General features: G+C 48.0%; 1 protein-coding gene across 4 annotated transcripts in view; it reads left to right on the top strand.

Annotated features, from left to right (window-relative positions):
• Window positions 1-17,283, top strand: part of FGL1 (fibrinogen like 1) — a 95,585-nt gene that overhangs the window by 3,179 nt on the left and 75,123 nt on the right. For 2 of the 4 annotated variants that reach the window (XM_019481306.2, XM_059721801.1), the window contains exon 1: window positions 15,301-15,899. The exons of 1 other annotated variant lie outside the window; for it this stretch is intronic. The gene's annotated coding sequence lies outside the window, so the exon portion shown is untranslated. Of the gene's footprint in view, window positions 1-15,299; window positions 15,900-17,283 lie in introns of those variants that run through there. One more of the 4 variants, XM_059721803.1, reaches the window with a different exon arrangement.

Raw genomic sequence — 17,283 nt, 5'->3', positions numbered from 1 at the left:
GGTATACAGGGGGCAAAAGGGGGCGGTACAGGGCCCTCAGGATCCAATCCTGGCATGTGGGTGGTGGGAGGAGGTGGTGCCAGGCACACAGTGAATAGGAAGGGCAGTACTGTGTCCCCAGGACCCAATCCTGGCATTCCATGTGTGGTTTCAGGCCTCCAGGAACCAATCTCAACAGGAACAGAGCAGTGCTGGTCCCTCAGAATCTAATTCCTGCATGTGGGGGGTGGGAGAAAGCAGCACCAGCCCCAGAGCCCAGTCCAGCCCTCAGATTGAACCAAATGAGTGGCATGCGGCCTCACAACCAAAGAGTTGAGCAGCACTAACCTAAAAGGTTTCGTCTCCTTAGCCTTACTGTGGAGATTTTCACAGGGCCAGAAAAGTTAAGTTGTCAACCACTGTCTTCATTCCTGGACTTTAGTCAGTCTTTCAGATATCATATACTTACACCACTCAGTGCCTTTAAGATAAGGACCAGTCTGACTTGAATTGCTATTGTTTGGGAAACCAGTGAATTGTACCAGTGCATTGCATTGTTTGGGAAATACAGCATAGGACAGATTTGATGTATTCTTGAAATGACCCATTTCTGAAGAGATGGCAAGAGATGTTCTGTAGTAGCTGAAGTGCACAGATATATTGCATTATAGTCCAAATGGAAACAAATGTAGGTATGAATAACAGAGGCTAGGGTGATTGTCTACCAGAATAGGATGGAGTCTCTTAACCTGCCAGCAATGATAAAAAGTGTTATTTGCAAATGTTGCTATATGAGATCCTAGTGCCAGTGAAAAATCCAAGAAAATTTCTAGACTAGCCTGAATTAATTTGTTGATGTACAACTTTAACCAAAGGAGACTGACTTGTGGCCACAGACTCTTAGAACACATTCCTGTTTTCATCACCATTACCTGAGTCTTATGAAATTTTGGGGTCAAGCAGCTGTTCTATCTTCATGACCTGTTTTTGTTCAAGCATTGAGATATCTTAGTGGTAGTGGCGTGATCCTAGGTTGTAAAAGAGATGTTTGCAGGGACAGATTAAGACACAGGCTTGCAAGGCCCAGGCCCAGGGGTCCCTGCCAATCAGGGGCCCCCTGGGGCACCAGAGGCAGCACAGCCCAGGTAGGCATCCTGGCTATGGGCATCTGAAGCGGGCAGTGCACACCTTCTCCCCTGCAGCTGGGCCAGGGCCAGGGACTAGAGGCAGGCGTGGGGCTCCCTGCAGGTGGTGGCAGCTTCTCAGAGCCATCTGCTGCCAGGAGGCCCCATGGGCAGCCCTGTTCCTGCTCCCTGCGGGCGGCTGCTGGCACCAGTGTTTCTGGGACAGGACAGCCCCACCCTGCCAGGGCCAGCAGAGGGATGGACAGACAGCTGGGGACAGTGCAGAGCCCATGCCCCCCAACCCAGGCTGGCCTCAGCCCCTGCTTGTCCCGTGGCACTGAGGGACAGCAGCCCTGGCTGTGTAACACCTGCCAGGCAGACGGGCCAAGCTGTGGCCACCTTCACCTCAACAGCCCTCGCATCCTGCTGGCTCACCCAGGACGTGCTGAGGAGGCTGGGCGGGCCCAGCTGCAGCCCCCTGGCAGGCAGAAAGGGAACCTGCCCTTGCCTGGTGCCTGCCCCCAATTTTCTGTTTCCCCAGGGCCCCAGTCAATCTTAATTTACCACTGGCTGTTTGTGATATGTATACTATTGATACTTGAGTCTATCTTATCAGAACAATTAGACCAATGGGGGGTAACCTTTTTGGTAGACATGCCACAAATTGGCCTTGCACCATCCCCAAATGCTACTCAGAACCCTTTTGTATCCAGCTGCTCAGCTTTCTGCTTCCTGCCCTATGCTCCTTCCATGAGCTGATACTCTGCTTTCTGCTTCCTTCTGTATCTGCCACTGTGTTGCCTGTCCCCTCCCCAGTCTGCCTCATGCCACACACAGAGGTTGCCCCTGCCACTTGTGTCACCTGTCCTGCAGGTAGGTCATCTCTGAATTAACCAATCACATTTTTCCATTATCAGAAAAAAAAACCCAAACGAAAAAGAGTGCTATATTGTCTGTTTCCCTTTATTTTTCCTGGTGCCAAAATCCTTTTCTATAGGAATTAAATATTTATGCACATTTTATTGATATTGCTTTTCAGTGTTCACATTGCTAATAAAATACAGAAATTTATGTATTTAATTATAAATTATGGAGGTTAGCAATTATATATCAGCAGAGTAGACTCCAATAGATAAAGGCCAAATCAATATTACTGATTCATGAAAACTTATCTCAAGGTTCTCTATTGATTATATACTGGAGTACATGCTGTACCACTTCTGTTAAGCATATTTTTACTGCTGCTACCAGCATTAGCCTTCAGGAACACTTTTGAATCATCATTAACGACTCATACTGTCCAAGTGATCAAATTTTTGAAGTGAGAAGTGTTAGCTCAGCTTCTCCCTTCCTTGCACAGGGGTTGTTGGCTGCTTGGGAGACAAAGAAAGATGAATGCCGTTAAGAAGATCAGGTTTCATGCTTGCCCAGCGATTATCAGACCAGTTCAAATTCCTAGTTGGGGAGTCTGATTTCCAGACCCTAACAAAGGCAAAGGTTGCTGCTGAAGGGAGGGAATCAGACTATGAGCTCATACATCTCATCCCATTATGCTAAGGAGAGAAACCCTTGAATTGTAGCTTATTTCATAATACCTGGCGTTTTTAAAGCAGGAAGCCTTAAGTGTCTGTGCTTCATGGCTGATCCTGTGCATACAGTAAACATGGCACGGGAAACATATATTGCTGCTTAAGCCTCCATCAACTTAAGGGGCCTTAACATATGCCTACATTTTCATAATATTTCAGAAAAGAATATACAGCAACTTTCTGGAAATCCCAGGCTAATTTCTACCATTTACTTGTATAAACATTGTGTCACATCTAATCTGTCACCCTAGACCAGGCAATGGTTGCCACCTCCCATCCTTGGTTGGCATGCCTAGATAATCAGCATTTTACTGGAGGTCTGATAAATATTTCTGATTGTCCTGGTGCAGTACCTTCTGTTGTCCTGCAGATGGTAGTAGAATTTAAAGAAACATGTCTTAATTTTTGTTCATATTATGGAACACATCTCAAGGTACTCCTCTCATTCCTACTTTTCCACTAGTAAGTTAAAAAATTACTAATATGAGAGTATTTTTAGGATACCATTGAGGAAACAAAATTAAATGTGCTTACCTTAAGGCAAGGCATGCTGTTTCTTTATTATACAGGTAGTCCTCAGACTTACAACACAATTGGTTCCTGAAAACCACTTCTTAAGTCGAAACATTGTAACTCAGAACTGATTTTCCCATAGGAAACAATGTTATAAATGGGGGATTGGTTCTTGAACCAAGGCCCGATACCCTATTTTCACCAAAAATAACCCAGAATTTTGTACTCGATCAGTTTCATAGATTTCGTAGACATTAGGGCTGGAAGGGACCTCGGAAGGTCATCGAGTCCAGCCCCACGCCCGAAGGGCAGGAAGTCAGCTGGGTGCTTGAACCACCTCCAATGGCAGGTTATTCCTGACCTTGGGGGCTCAGACAGTAAAGAAATTCTTCCTTATGTCCAGCCTGAAACGGTCTTGCAGTAATTTATAACTGTTCGACCTTGCGGCGCTCTGGTGAACAAACGTTCCCCCAGATACTGATGGTCGCTCCTGATAAACTTATAGCTGGCCATCAGATCATCCCTGAGCTGTCACTTTTCCAGGCTAAAGAGCTTCGTAGATCTCACCCTGTCGTCGTAAAGTCTGTTTTCCTGACCTCTGATCATGCGCGTGGCTCTTCTCTGGGCTCTCTCAAGCTTCTCCACATCCTTTTTGAATTGTGGGGCCCAAAACTGGACGCAGTACTCCAGCTGCAGCCTCACCAAGGCAGAGTACAAGGGGAGAATAACGTCCTGGGATTTGCTTGAGAAGCATCTATGGATGCAAGCCAGCGTTTTGGTCGCTTTACTAGCCGCAGCATCTCATTGCAGGCTCATGTTCATCTTGTGGTCAGTGATGACCCCCAAGTCTCTTTCTTCCGTAGTACTAGCCAGTGTAGCACTGCCGAGCCTATAAGGATGCTGCAGGTTTTTCCTCCCAAGGTGGAGAACCTTGCATTTTTTGGTGTTAAACACCATCAGGTTCTCGTCCACCCATTTGCTGAGCCTGTCCAGGTCAGCCTGGATCGCCCTCCTGTCTTCAGGTGTGGATGCTTTGCCCCAAAGTTTGGTGTCATAGGCGAACTTGGCCAGTCCGCTTCTGACTCCAGTGTCCATATCATTAATGAAGATGTTGAACAATATGGGTCCAAGGACAGAGCCTTGGGGGACCACACTGGTCATAGGGCATCGTGATGATTGACTTCCATCAATTACCACCCTCTGGGTCTGACCATGGAGCCAATTTCCCAGCCAGTGGATTGTGGTGGACCCAAGGCCACAATTGGCCAGTTTTGCCAAGAGGTGATCATGGGATACCAGATTGAAGGCTTTTTTGAAGTCAAGATATATGACATCAATCTCTTCTCCCTTGTTCAGGTGATAGGTCACCTGGTCAAAAAAGGAAATGAGATTGGTCAAGCAAGACCTACCTGCAACAAACCCATGCTGGCTATCCCTCAGGATGTTGGCGTCGGCCAGTCCATTAAGGATGACCTCTTTAATAAACTTTTCTAAGATCTTCCCCGAGATAGAAGTCAGGCTGATGGGCCTATAGTTTGCCGGATCCACTTTCCTCCTTTTCTTGAAGATAGGCACCACATTGGCCTTCTTCTAGTCTTCGGGCACTGCACCAGAGCACCAGGAGTTCTCAAAGATCCGTGCCAGAGGCTGGGTTATGATGCTCGCCAGCTCCTTGAGTACCCTGGGGTGTAGATTGTCAGGGCCAGCTGATTTGAAGGTATCCAGCCTCTCAAGGTGTTCCTTCACGAGGTCAGCATTGATGAAGGGCAAGGGATCTCCCTCACCCAGACCTCCCTGTCCCGTAGTGGGACTGATGAAAGACTGATGCAAAGTACCCATTTAATAGGTTGATAAGGTTCCTTGGGTGAATTTGATATCTTTTATTAGACCAACCCAAATAATTGGAGAATAGTTATTAAGCAAGCTTTCGGTTTCAAAAACCCTTCGTCAGGCTAAGGAAGTTTCAGCAGTTGGTGTGTGCTCTTCCTGGATGGAATGAAAAGTAAAGAAGCCAGAGGCTGGGCTGGGGAGTCAGTTGCCAGGCAGATTATAATGTGTCAAAAATCCAATGTCTATATTTAGTCCATAATCTCTAGTCTCCAGGAGGTTGATGAAATGGAGTTCATAGGCTCGTCTCTGGGAAGTGTTGTGTAAGTTTCCCTTGAGGATCAGAATAGGTTGGCTTTTTCCTGAGTGTCAGTTGTCAGTTGTCCCATCTGGTTCAGCAGGGGTCCAATGTTGCCCTTGCTTTTTCTCCGGCTCCCCACATATCTGAAAAAGGATTTTTGTTGTCCTTGATGCTTGAAGCTAGTTGGAGTTCAGTTGCAGCCTTGGTTTTCCTGGTTTACTCCCTGCAGGACCGGACCAGTGCAGAATATTCCTCCTTGGAGGTAAATCCCATCCTCCACCCTTTGTACGCCTTACTTTTTAGCCTCAGGAGGTCTGCTAGGTCCCTGGAGAGCCAGGGGGCTGCTGTGCCTCTTGCTGCCTTTCCTCCGAGAGGGAATAGAATTTGCTTGTGCGTTGAGGATCGCTCCCTTGAGGAGCAACCACTGTTCCTGGACTCCCCTTTCCCTGGGGTCGTGGTCCCTTAGGGCCTTACTGACAAGCCTCCTGAGCTTGTCAGAGTCAGCTTTTCTGAAGTCAAGCACTTCAGTGTTGCTGACTGACTTGCCAGCTTTACGGTGGATGGTGAAGGTGATCAGTTCGTGGTCGCTGTCACCCAGCTTCCCATCAATCACTAGGTCGCTGATTAGGTCAGCCCCAGTGGCCAGTACCAGATCAAGCAGTGCTTTACTTCTCGTTGGCCCGTAGACTTCTTGAGTCAGGTAGAGGTCATCCACGCACGATAGGAAGCTTTGCAACCGCTCAGATTTTGCTGAGTGATCCTCCCACGAGATGTCTGGGTAATTGAAGTCACCCATGACAACCATGGTCCTGGAGCATGCAGCCTCAGCCAGTTCCCGGGCAAACTCCTGGTCAAGCTCTTGACTTCGGGAGGGAGGTCTGTAGTAGACTCCCACCATTGTGTCCCCTGTGCCGTGTTCCCCATGGATTTTAACCCAGAGGGTCTCCAGTTGTCCACCCTGGTTGCCAATATCAGCTTGCAGGGATGCTTAGCTTTCCTTAACATAGAGAGCTACACCCCCGCCCCTTTTATCTACTCAATCTCTCCTGTACAAGGTATAGCCATCTATACCCGTGGTCCAGTCATGGGTGGAGTCCCACCAGGTCTCCGTTATCCCTATGACGTCGTAATTATTTGCGTTAAGCAGGAGGATGAGTTCCCCAAGCTCCTGGCATTTGTGTACCAGCAGGCAAGTGTCCCCTTGGGGGCTCTCAATTATTGATGAATAAGATAGCTACATTAATGTAATTATATTGTAAATTGCAATCATATTGATTTGGAAGGACTTCTTTGAGGAGACTTTGCTGCACATTTTGAAGGGCTCTTCGTTGGACTTTTTGAAAGGTTCTTGGCTGGAGTCTTCTTAGGAGCCTTGGCTGCAGGTTTTTCTGGAGTCTTGTCTGCTTTCTTAAAGAAAGTGTCCAAGGACATTTGGACAGATGTTCTCCAGGGAGATGGGTGACACAAAGAACTTGTTTGCTGGCATGGCTTGGCATCAGATCAAGTGTTCTAAAGTTGAAACTGAGGTTATAAAGTTAAAACAGGGTGTCCATTTATAAATGTTCTAAGTGCGAAACATTGTAACTTGAAACACTGTAAGTCAAGGACTGCCTGTATTTCACAATTATGTGTCATAACTGTATATTGTCTCATTGTTGACATAAATAAGAAACACACTCTATATGAATTCTTATTTGGCCCCTTATTGCTCTAATTTTCCATGGTCACCTTGTAGTTTGATACTGTTCTTCCCTGTATTTTGTTATCCCCCTTTTGATGTTATCTTTTCTTTTTAAATTTGTGCCAGAGAAAAACACGAGACACCTCTGCTAGTTAGTGGGAGCTGTTTGTCATTTCTTCTTTTTAAGCCTCTAGCAAGTCTGAAAAAATATTCATGATCATGGGGTCCTGGTTTTCTTGGTTTAAAAATCACAACTTCTTTGATTAAAAAACCCCAAATCCATGTTTTTTCCATGATTAAAATGAAACACCACTATGTATAAAGGTATGTATACAGGTGTCAGTTGAACACAATGTTTTATTGATATATTTACTATTTTAGGTAATTTGGAAGCCTACTAGTGCCTCAATTGCTATAATAAAATACTGTCGGGACCCAGGGCAGCCGGCCAGCAGCTCTCCCTGACTCCCACCCAGGCAGATAAGGGTCCGGGGCCTTAGAAGACCGTCAGGCGGGTACTTGTGACGCTTGGAGTGGAATTAATTAGGCGGACGCTTATCGGTTGCAAAGCAAGATTATTTACTCACGCCGTCAAGGTGGTGAATAGCGGAGGTCAGAGATACTTGGTTAGTTACAGCTTAAGGTTCGAAGGTCAGTCTGCATAAAAGTTCTTTGGTCGGGCAGATAAACGGAGAAAAAAGTCGGGCTGGCAGGTTGTTGATTTACATCTGATAAGGTTGAGACGGGGGAGACTGACAAGCGATCAATTTGTCAGTTATTCTCACGCATACGTTCAGAGGTTTTTCAGGTGTGTGTGCGGAGGTCTCCCGTTCTTCACGGAAGTGAAGACGGGTTTTATTTGTGTAATAGCCAATTGCTTTTCGCCACGTCATAAATTTAATTAGAATCGCCAGTTATCTAGCGGTCTTCGCTAGGGTGTTATCTCACAGGGTTACTCCCTGTTTTCTCTGACCAGTTATAATGATTTATGTACAGCACAGAAGGCTAAGTTTCATTTCATGTTAGTGTCACAGTTATAAATTTCTTTTTGACATGTGCAGCAAAAAAGCGGTTACTATCATTATTGTTAACCCTTAGTTAACCTAGTGCAGAAAAAAACTGTTTTGAATGGTTTTAGTTGTTTGTGACATGGGCACTACTTAATTTGGTTGTGACAAATACATTCTAAATGCCTATACACTTTGGTGTTTGATTTTGGGTTTTTATCACAAAAAATCAAAGCACCCTCTGCCCCCTTTGCTCACCAGGATGCAGGTCCAACTGCAGCTGTCCCCCTGCACTGCTTTGTGGCACTGAGCAGCACTGATATACCAGTGCTCTGTCCATGCCAGTGCCCCTCACTCCCCACCCACAGTCCCCTGGGCCCTGATGGTGCCTCTCACTCCCCATGCTCCCCAGCTCTGCCAGAGGGGACCTTCAGCTGCTATGGGGTCAAGAACTCAGGTACATAGGCCCCTGTCCGCCCAGATGCCACCCACGGGAAGCAGCAGCTGCTGCAGTGGAGTGGAGCATGGAGCCTGGCTCCCCGTCCCCCGTGGGCAGCATGGCTGGAGTGGAGCCCATGTTGTGGAGAGGGCAGATGCGGGCTGCCTTCAGTGGGCTCGGGGCTCCCCATTCTGCTGCCCTTCCCCACAGGGCATTTACAGCCTAATGGGTGGGATTTAGCACAACAGGGCAGAGAAGGGCAGGGAGGCTTGGTGCTGACCCCAGGAGCCCCACACTACCATAGCAAGGCATCTCCTGCCTGCCTGGTAGTAGTGGAGGTGGTGGTGAGGGATTGTGGCCCCTGCTGCTGCCAGGCAGGCAGAGGACACCTCGCCATGGTGGCACAGGGCTCCCAGTGGCAGTACCAAGCCTCCCTGTCCCACTCTGTTTTGCTGTGCCAGGTCCCCAGGGGGAGGGCAGCAGGGCAGGGAGCCCAGAGCCTGCAGCAGGCAGCCCACATCCATCCCCATCCTGCACACAAATCTCAGGGGCATGTACTTCCTATGCCCCCCTGGGAGCACGCACAGCAGCAGAGACCCAGCCTCCCACCAATCCCCAGACAAGTCACCCATGGCTCCGTCCTACTCTCTACCCAGGCCCTGTGGCCACACATTCTGGTCCCAGGCCCCAAGTCCCATGCACCATCCTGGCTGGGCAGCAGCCCCACCCTCAGCCCTACCCAATTCCCTCCCTCACTATGGGGGCCTCATTCTCCTCCCCACCCCCCGGCACTCAACTTACCTGTGGGAGCTGCTTTCCACGCTGCCTAGTGACCATGTGTATGTGTACATGTTCATGTGCATTTGGTGCCCCCTGCCTTATTGCTTTCCTCTCACTGCCCTCAGCCCCCTGCAGGCTGGAACTCTGCCAGCCTGCAAGGGGAAACCCACCGTTTCTTAAGTTTTTCTCCTTAAAAAGAGAAAATCCCAGTTTTTATCCTTAAAATGAAATAATTCACATTTTACTGCATTTTTCCGTGACAAACAGAAAACCTGGATCCCTGATCATGATGCATAAATTCTTGCTCTCTTATGTAAATCTCAGCCAGAGAATCACTGTGATCAGAAAGTAGTGAGAGTACAAAGAAACATTTTATTTCTTTAAAAAAATAATCATATATTTCACTGAGGCCTAAATAGCTTCTGCATGAAAAACATTAATGAAGTATGGAAATTTTCACATCTAAATCATTGGTTCAAATCTAGTCCACACTGGCAATAAATCACTTACCACCTGCCTTTGAGATAAGAAAGGTTTCAGTGTGTTACCCTGATTTTGACTTCCTAGTAAATTTATTTTATGGTAATGAGCAGATATACCAGCAGCATCTCCAAGCTAGGAGCTCTCAATAGGCCCTATGACAGTGTGTCACCAGATGTTAGAACCAGTTTGCATTAAGGAAATGTCAGGACATATAACATATTCCACATGGTAACTTTGCCATCTAATAAAGTTACTATTTCTGAATGGAGAATCTTTTCCCTGGATTTGGTGATACAGTATAGTTTGGCTATGTGTTGTGTGTCTCCTCCACTTTTGTTACATAGTAAAGTCAGTTCACTTACATAATAAACATATTCTGCATCTACACCAGGGGTGGGCAAAATACGGCCCACCAGGCCATTCTGTGTGGCCCACGGGGGCCCCTAAAAAATTTAGAAAATTAATATTTATCTGCTCCTGGCTGCCTGTCAAAGATGACAGGAATCAGGGGCAGTAGGACCCAGCAGCCTGACTCAGCAGCCCAGCCCACCCCCAGCCATTTCCCTGCCTTCCTGCTCATGCACTGCTCCAGCACCATGCGACTCCTGGATGCATGGCTGGACTGTGGGAGCATGGGGCCCACGCCAGTACCCCAGGGCCAGGAGCGGGAGAGGCGTGTGTGCGTGTCTGTTCATAGGGTGAGTCCCACACACACACACCTATCATACACATGCACCCAACCCCCACCCTCACATTGCCATACAACCACATACCCACACCCCCTCACACACACACCAGCCACCCTCCCCCCCACACATCCCCACACAGATACCCCGACAAACCTATACCCACCCTCCCATGCCTCCACCCCTCCAGAATATACAAGGGTAAGAATTCATTTTAAGCTATAGTGCAATCACCTCTATGTACACTGCACAAACATGTAAATCAGGACAAAAATATTTATTTGAAATCAAATTAATGAATGTTGTAGATGTTCACTTTTTAGAATATAATTTGGTATTTTTCTAGTTCCAAGATAGCAAAACCCTTTGCTGAAAGGAGTTACTACTGGTGCAAGAGGAGGGACTTCTGGTGGCAAAGGTTAGGGGTTAGAGGCAGGACTTCCACTCACAAAATGGCAGCCAGGGGGTGGGAATACCCATGCAGCCCTCGACAGCTTGCCAAAACTCAGTAAGTAGCCCGCCACCCGAAATAATTGCCCACCCTGATCTACAACCTCAGTTGGTTTCCTACTGGCTAGCTCATAACACAGAGACCCCGTCACAAGTGCCATTCTTATTGACAGTCATGGCAGACATTGCAAGGCATGAGATGCTCACCGAGGCTGAACTAACCGCTGACTCTGACCATGGTCTGTCTTGATAAGGACTGAAAGCTGATGTCACCAGAGACCTATGCTTATTCTTTTTGTCTTGGCAATACCTTGTTGATTGCACTTTGCTGTTTTAGAGCAATAGGTTTGATTATGAGTTGGAAGAACAATAATGATACATTTTTAAAAGAAATCTGAAGAATAGGCATGGAAAAGCGAGGTGTTTTAAAACAATATTGGCCATTTTACCAACCATTAAAACAACAAATAGCTGGCACACACAGATAGCTTTTGATTATGAACACTAAACTGTCCAACAATTTAGTTGGCCAGTTTGTCCAGTTATGGTCAACCATGGGTATAGGTAGTCCACTAGCCTACCATTCTAAAATCAGTTTTTTATTCTTAGCATAATATTGAATAAAGCACATTTTTGCTGACACTGTTAACTCAGTCTGATGTTGATCCTTCAAGGACTCTCCACTTCTCCATCTCCAATTGATCATCTTGTGGTTTAATAATCCATCTGGTAGCAGTCATAAGTAAAGTATTTTTAAATGCAGCAGTTAGTCCACAATTGTGTAGACAATTATTGGAGACACGGGCAAAGATCATCTTGCAGTGGAGAAGTACAGATAGGGAAGATAAACACTGGCTAATATGGTCTGACTAGAAGAGTATCCCAGGCTGAGAATCTGCTGGGATTCCATTTGTGGACTTATCCTAAGCCTCTAGTCTCCTGGAAAATTACCCTGTTGGTAGATGTGGCAGGACACTTGGGGTGCCTGCCACTTTAAGAAGTCAGGCAATCTGCAAAGCCACTGGCAGGTCTGGGTCAGGCCTAATGGAGAGTCAGCTAACCCAGGGAGCAGGCAGGTGAGACTAAACCCAATAGAGGGTATCACCTGGCTCAGGAGAGAGTCATCTGACTCAAGAAGAGGGCTGGGCTTAGAGCAGGTATAAGCCCAGGCCCTAAGAGAAGCTGGCAGTAACAGCTTAGAGCCTGCTGAGATAATATCATTTTACTAGGATGGCTGCAGCTCCAGAAGGTCAACATGGAGGGTAACGCCTACAGCAAGCTGGAGGTTTGGGGAAGACTTAAGGTGAGGAGGAGATTCCTAGGGACCCAGTGTGGGTCCAGGAGCCTAGTAAGGGGCTAAGTCAGAGGCGGGCAATTATTTTGGGCAGAGGGCCGCTTACCAAATTGTGGCAAGCTGTCAAGGGGTGCATGGGTAGCCCTGCCCCTTGGCAGGTGCCCTGTCCCTTGACAGGTGCCCTGTCCCCTGGTTACCATCTTGGGACCAATGTCCCAATGTCTTGGGACTAATGTCCCAGAGCTAGCACCAGTGGGGCCTAGAGCAGGGTGCAGGTTGGCAGGGGTCTGTGGACTCGGGCTGGGAGAGGGGGGAGCTGGCCCAGCTCCATAGAGCCCCTGCCAGCTGGGACCCTGTACTCCTGCTGCCCTGCTCTGGGCCCTGCTGGCACTGGCCCTAGGACATGGGTGTGGGCCCTGCTCCTACACCCACTTGCTCCCAGTGCCCCCCCCAGCCCTGTGGTACAGGCAGGGGGCAGCACGCAACCCCGACCCCCTGCTCGCCAGCAGGGAAGGAGCTGGTGCTGAGCGTGGGGGAAAGGCGGCCCTTCACCCGCTTCGTGCAGCCGTTCGCAGCCCATGCAGGGCTGTCCTGAGCAGGCGCAGGCAGCCTCCGGCAAGCGGCTACAGCACGGGGCACCAGCTACAAAGCGGGGGAGGGGCCGCTTTCCCCCTTCCCCGCCTGCACTCAGCACCAGCTTGTAACCCACCCCTGCTGCCAGCCTGGGCCCCATGCCAGCTCCGGGCTCACCCATCGGAGCTGTGCCGCAGCAGCAACAGGCCCCCTGCTTGCTGCACTGGGCAGTGTTGGCTGCTGCTGCCCGCCCGGAGCTTGCGCGCTGGGCAGCAGCAGCAAACGCTGCCCGTCGCAGCAAGCAGGGGAGCTGCAGCTGCTGCCGCCACGGCGTAGCCCCAACGGATGAGCCTGGAGCCAGCGTGGGGCCCAGGCTGGCAGCAGGGCAGGTTACAAGCAGGTGTTGAGCACAGGAAAAGCAGCCCCTCTCCCACCCCATGGCCAGCACCCCATGCTGCAGCTGCTTGCAACCTGCATGGGGCTGCGTGTGCCTGCTCAGGACAGTCCTGCTTGGGCTGCAGGTGGCTGCAGCAGGGAGCTCCGGGCATGGGGTAGGCGAGGGGCTGCTTTTCCCCCACGCTCAGCACCAGTTCATTCCCTGCCCTTGCCCTTCCCCCCACTCCCCTTACCTGAGTTTCTCCACACTGCGGCAGCCACATGGTCTCCAGCTGGGGGGGCAGGGCCAGGCGAGCCCTGCTGTTGAAGTAGCCCTCTAGGGCTTCCTACTGCCCTTGGTTCCTGTCATCTTTGTCAGGAACCAAGGACAGATACATTTTAATTTTCTAAATTTTTTTAGGGGCCCCACGGGCCAGATCTGGCTTGCAGGCTGTATTTTGCCCAACCCTGGGCTAATTGAAAGAGAATATCGATGAGGATGCCATCTGCGAGGCATGGAGTATGGTGTAAGGGAAGAAAAGAGCCATGCACTTAGTCCACAAAGCAGTAACCACAGTGCACCTAGTGGTCATTTTGAGGGCCATGTAGGAAGCCCTGGGGCAGCCTCCCTCCTATAAAAGTAGTGACATCAAGGTATGGCGGGAGATTGAAGGGGTGATTGCCCAGAAAGTGAGGGCTGAAGAGGCTTCATGGCCACCCCTGGAAGGAACCCTGGGCACAGAGGAATTGATGACAAACCAAAAATAGCAGTAATCTTTGCTATCAAGCACATTCTTTGTTTCACTCAACACTGGCCCAGATCATGCCTGCCTGAGTGAAATGTGGTAGAGAAAATTAGATTCCCCTGTATAATACCCTAATTTTGCCAACAGGGACAGGATTCCACTCAATTCCTGGAGAGCAGCAGCAAGATTAGTCCTATAAGCCCTGCAGTTTTCCCAGGATCAGAACACATCACAGGAGCTCTGCTGGGCTATTCTGATACCCTATGATTTCTTTTAAACCAGGTGGTACTAATTTTAAAGGTTTCTTTTAAATTAGAGTTGTGCTGACAGTGCTTCGCTGGATGTGTTAGGGTAGCTTGTTGTAGCAGGGCACTAAGGTGCCTGCTACTGAGAGAGCCAGGAAGACTCCTCAGGTGCCAGTAGCTGAGGTAACTAGAGGGAGCTAATGATCCGCACCTGCCTAGCCAGCTGACAAGAAGGGGGCAGGGCCTGGCTCCTGTATAAACCACTGTCAGGAAGCCAGGTGGCGGTTCCCTACCAGCAGCTAACAAAGAAGGAGCTTCCTGCCAGAAAAGAGAAGCCGAACTGGGATGCCAGAGCAGCTTTGGTCACTGCGGTGGGATAGAGAACCTTGGTAGGCCTGAGCATAGTTTGGCTGGAGGCTTAAGTTTGCGTTGTAGCTCAGGAGCTTGTGTTTATGGTGTTGTTTGTGTTTGCTATTGGTTACACTGGTGGTTTGGGTGAGGCTATAAGAGGATGGAGGAGGCCTCATAGGGGACTCACAATAGTGTAGGGACCCCAGTGCCAGTGAGGGTGCTGCATACGGGGTACATAGGCCCTAGCCCCAGAGAGGGGCAGTTGAGAAGCCCAGAGAAGGGGGCATTGTTGAGCAACCCCAGTGCGGGTGTGGTGAGCCTCAGAGAAGGGGGCAGCCTTGTGGTGGCCCCGAGAGACAGGGCGGTGTACCGAGAAGGCCCCGAGAGACAGGGCGGCACAGACTCAAGAGAAGGGCATAGAAAGAGAGAGAAAAAAAGAGAGAGAGAGAGACGGGACTGCAGAGAGCCCGAGTGCCATAGGGGGCATGAAGATGGAGAGAGGGACAGAACAACGTCCATTACATCTGCAAGGCTTGGGGCGTGGTATGGGGGTGGTAGGAGCCACGCATAGCCCATAAGGCTTGGGTGCATGGAACACCCATGACAGGAGAACCGTGGCCAAGAGGACAGAAGGTAGCCTCCCTATAAAATATAGAAAATCAAAGATGTGGTGGGCAAGAATCGGAGGGTGCAAGACGGCTGCTTGGCACGGTGAAGGAGGCGGCAGGGGAGAGCATGGCGACCCTGACGTCCCTCCTGTTACACTTGTCATATATTATGCTTTAAAGTTGCACCTGTTTATAGAGTGGTGAATTATAGCATTATTTAAAGTTTGCTTTATATTCAGTCTAAAGTTCTGTACAGTCTCATTGTTATCTGAACTTTTCATTTTGCTGGCATTTGCAGTATCAGCTGGCCTTGTTTCTTGCAAGCAGCTTATGGCCTTGAGTTTGCTTGCATGGTGTTTCTTTCCTTTTTCTATCACTGTGAAAAGTTTTTCTAACACAACATAGTAATAGTTTTGTTACTAGCTCAAATGAACTGAATTTGGCACTAACCAGCTGAATCAGAGGGATAAAATGATTGGATATGTTAATGAAAAGGTAATAAAGGAGACCAGTGGACAATGCTTAAAGTAAGACACCAGCAAAAGGCCAAATTAAGAAGTGTGCTCGTAATGGGGATGTTGAATAAAGGAATATGCTGACAGGATAAAATATGAAAAATATGCTGACTGCAGAAAGACCAATCCTAAAAAAAGGAGTCATCAAAGGAGTCAAGTTAAAGAAAAGCATAAAAGGGGAAAGCAAGAAAGTTAAGTGTTGTTTTCATCATCATTTCCATCATGAATCCAGCTTTCAACACCTGTCTGGATCATCCCAGCCAATGATGCACCCTTTGCTTCGGGAACTGAGTGGCCATCTTTTCTGTAAGGCAAAGTAACATCTGGGATTGGGTGAGATCATTGTACTAAATGTTTTTTCTCTCTCTGAATATAGAAACTGCTGAGATGATACTTGTTGTATCATCTCAGCAGTAATAAAGTTATCCTTTGATTCTAGGACACGGTTGTCTGTGTTCATATTTCACGTTCCATTTACAGGTTAATTGTGCTTTAACAATCCCTAAGCACTATCTGCTGATCAGTGGTGTGAACAAATGCTTGTTCCAAAAATCCTTCTAAAGAAGGTTTCTGTAGACCAAATCATTGTAGAACACAAATAAAATTCCCTTTCACTCTGAACTGAAATCATTGTCATATTCTTGAATAAAATTTGGATGTAGATATATTTTTGTTGTTTGAAGTTTAATAGCATTATATTTTATTCTTTGTTCTCTTTGATATATTCAATTTAATTTCCTCTTTCCAATGACTAACAGCATCTTCACTATATTTCCTGGCCCCATGATCTGAAAAGAAACAAAATATTTATTCTTCTGAAATAACAGATTCATATTAGAACAAGAATATTTGCAGATTCTGCATGAACACGAGTAAAAACGATCTTGAATTCATAGTGTCAGTGATGGGTAGTGTGTGCAAAATCATCATCTATCTCCTTTTACATTCTTACAATTTCTGGAATGGCAGTGCCTAGATGGACATGGAAAACTGAAAAAAGCAGTAAACAGGAGAGGGGAAATTATGTAAAAAGTTGGAGAAGCCACACAAATTTCTACCTAAAACTAAACAAAGAACAATAAGATGATGTCATGACCCAATGATTGTGTGTGTGTGTGTGTGTGTGCTTTGGCACTGCAGAATTATTTCCCACCACATGGAGCTTTCTTTGCACGGTGCAATTCTCAGCTGCAGAGAGAAATCCCCGGTGCAAAGAGTTCCCGCCACACACACGCAAATTTGTATCCCATTATTGGCTGATTCTAAATTATTCCTACGTGTTGGCTAGCGATTAGCTTGCTAGTCGTATAAGAGGTTTGAGCAGTTTCTGCCCAAGTGATAGAGGACTCCACAACCATCTCGTGGGGACTCTGAGCACGTGGCAGAGTAATAGAAACTTTGTGTGGGTCTCAGAGGAGTTTGGCGGCCTGATCAACCACCAACCTCTTCCCGTCTCGTTCGTTAAATTCTTAAGACGTATCTACGGTTTTGCGCGCTCGTCAAGGGTATCCAGAGCTCTGTCGTGTTTGTTTTGCGGAGCCTAGCAAACTCTGTGCGTGTGTCTTCAGTGGAGCCTAGCAAACTCCACGTGTGTTTGTCTGTAACTGCAACTCAAGAAAGTTTTTCCTGCCTGCACCGCGACCACCTACGGTGTAGGTAAAACAATCTTTAATTAACTGCTACGAGTCCGTGCCTAATTCCAGTCCGTCGTGCAAAA

The sequence above is a fragment of the Alligator mississippiensis genome, chromosome 2, assembly GCF_030867095.1.
Source record: "Alligator mississippiensis isolate rAllMis1 chromosome 2, rAllMis1, whole genome shotgun sequence".
Classification (NCBI taxonomy): domain Eukaryota; kingdom Metazoa; phylum Chordata; order Crocodylia; family Alligatoridae; genus Alligator; species Alligator mississippiensis.
Note: the sequence above shows the minus strand (reverse complement) of the source record. Positions and strands in the feature narration are given on the sequence as shown.